The sequence below is a fragment of the Suncus etruscus genome, chromosome 7 (assembly GCF_024139225.1).
Source record: "Suncus etruscus isolate mSunEtr1 chromosome 7, mSunEtr1.pri.cur, whole genome shotgun sequence".
NCBI classification, from domain to species: Eukaryota; Metazoa; Chordata; class Mammalia; order Eulipotyphla; family Soricidae; genus Suncus; species Suncus etruscus.
In genome coordinates this window covers 29,919,217-29,921,925 of record NC_064854.1, presented here as the reverse complement: position 1 = coordinate 29,921,925, position 2,709 = coordinate 29,919,217, and the positions used below count along the sequence as shown (strand labels likewise).

Here is a 2,709-nt window from a genome sequence, read left to right as displayed (position 1 = left end):
TTTTAATATACTCAGAGATGTTTTCATGAGCTCAATTCATTTTACAAAATGGATGGGCAGGTGACTGAAGTGCCTTGCAGCCTCCCCTTTCCTGAATCTACTGACTTAACAAGAAGGGGGAGGACAGAAAATCAGAGGAGGATGTTCTATGTGCCAACTGTCTCCTGACGCTGGGGTGCAACCTCTGCTCAGCTGGATAGTTCCCGGGTGCATATTCCCTCCTGAAATCACATCTCTGAAGTCAAGGGGAGGAGTCCTGTCAGGGCACAAGCACGAAGAGAACTGAATTTGGAAGGAGGTGTGGCTGCCTAACTCCTGCGTGACTCCTAGGTGCTAATCAGAGGTCTATTGTGAGGTGTCACATCTGAGCTTGGAACTCTGGAGACTCCAGTCTATGTGCACAATGATGCTCATCTCAGGAGGCTTCTTCCTTAGAAATGATCCAAAGCCTATGAAGAAAAGTTCTCAGAAGGACCAGCGGACTGTCCCTCAAAAGGGCATAGCTGTTTCTCACTTCCTGATAGTAGAAAGATCCAGCCAGTCCTATACATTTTAATTGTGGAGCATATGTTACTAATTGTTCTATTTTGCAGGTATGGAAAATAAGTGTCCCCTCTAAGTTGAAGTAACTTTAAGGTTTCTTAGTTATGAGCAATTAAATAAAATTTTGAATTTCCCGATTGGGAGACAAGTCTATCATTCCACCTCCTGTCCCATCAGGAAGCAGAATTCACTAATCCAAAGATCTTTCCACTGCGCTATGCAGGCTTTGCCCTGCATGAGTCCATGAGGCAGTGGTTCACATAGCTGAAGAGGTAGAGAATTTTAAAGTTGGGAAAATCCTGGGCCCTAGATAACAGAAAAGAAAATGCCAAGGAAGGAGAGGAAATGGGAGGGGAGGAGCTGTCTGAAGGTTAAACCGGGACAAGGTCAGGAGTGTAGAATGAGTGATCTGGGAGGTTGGGGGAGGTGTCTGTTTATATCTAATACAGCAGAACCAAAGCTACTGTAAGCTTGAGACCCAACTTACAAAATTTGCAAAGAACCTTGCATTTTTTATACAAAGAAATCACAGAGGCAGTCAGAGCAATAGCACAGTGGAAGGGCATTTTTGACTTGCATGCTAATGACCTGAGATCGACCTGGGTCCCATCCCCAGCATCCATATGGTCCTCTGAGCCTGCGAGGAGCGATTTCTGAGCACAGAGCCAGGAGTAATCCCTGAGTGCCACCTGAAGTGGTCCAAAACAAACAAAACAAAAAACAAACAAAAATAAAAATAAAGAAGAAATCATTGACAGGTTCGTCCTGCATGGTCAGACCTGTGTCTCATCGGTGACTCAGAGTCAGGCTCAACTGAGATCACACCTCTAGCATCTCAACGAAGTTGATTGCCTGGAATCAACTTAGTCAATTAGTCAATCAATTAGTCAAGCCTAAGTGAGCGTTTCCATGGATATGTAGAAATATGACAGAACAAAGAGTTCCAGGAGACTAGGTTCTGTTGACACTTTGTGGCCCACACCCAGCAGTGCTTTAAGGATTTACTCCTGGCTTTGCACTTGGTTACCCCTACTGGCAGGGCTTGGAGAACTACACTTGGTGGTTTGGACCAAAATCCAGGTCAGCTGCAGACAAGGCAAGCTCTTTACTCACTGTCCTATCTCTCTGGCCCCTGGATCTAGGTTTTTTTCTGACTTTGGTAGATATTTCCTAGGTGACTGGCAAGTTATGTTTTCTGTCCAAGCCTCACAATAGAGAATCAAATAATTTGTCTTGCCTAAATTCAACTGTAAATAATATAGAGTTTAGTGTCCTTTTTTCCTTTTTTCCTAGAGGCTTTGCAGGTAACCAGAAGGAAGGACACTCTAGCACCTCATTTTCCTCTCCCTAAGAATCCATAGCTTTTGGGGTTGGGGGAGCAGTGGAACGACCAGTTGGCAGCATAACCAGAACTGAAGCAGAAATTACAGACAGAACCCTGACAAATGTGACAAGCCTTATGCAGAGTCTGACTAAGAGGAAGAGCTGTTTCTGACTCCAGGTAACAGCAGAGAGGTTAGAGTAGAGAGGTGATTAGTAACACCCCTTTCTCTATAATGCCTCTCAACCTATAGTGAGTCCAGGAAACAGTGGGTTTTATAAACTCTGCCTCTAGAATGTCCTAGGGATAGAGTTGGGGGGAGGGCCTCAGGGCTAACCAAAGGTCCTGGCATGAAGTGGGCTTTTGAAAACTCTTGAAAGGAGAAATTAGAAAACTCCAGCTCCCACTACCCTCATTTCACACTCTCCCAGTACTAGCAAGACTTTCTCCCATGCTGCTGACTGCATAGAAAGAGCTGACCCCCCAATTACCTCCTCTCCTAGAGAAACCTCCCAACCATCTGCACCTATTAATTTACAAATTTCAGGTTCACTTGGCAATCAGAACCCTTGGTTCCCTCTGCTCATGGCAGCTGAAGGCTCTTGAGGCTCATTTGTGTGCCAGAGTTGGCGAGACACAGCCTTGTGACCTCTGTTCTGTATTATTTCTACCCACTTTGGCTGTTCTGAGCACAGCAGGAACCAGAACCTTCCAGGGGCTTTTTGAACAGAAAGTACTAGCTCATCTTTTTTTTTTTCCTTTTCTGTTTTTTTCAGTTTCAATTTTCATGGCCTACCTAAAAAAAACCAAACAAACATGTTTTTCTTTCTCTTTAGTCTTTCCTA

General features: G+C 44.5%; 1 pseudogene; it reads left to right on the top strand.

Moving 5' to 3' along the window:
- Positions 1-403: 403 nt before the first annotated feature.
- The window catches only part of LOC126014214 (meiotic nuclear division protein 1 homolog), a 7,247-nt pseudogene continuing 4,941 nt past the window's right edge, over positions 404-2,709 (top strand).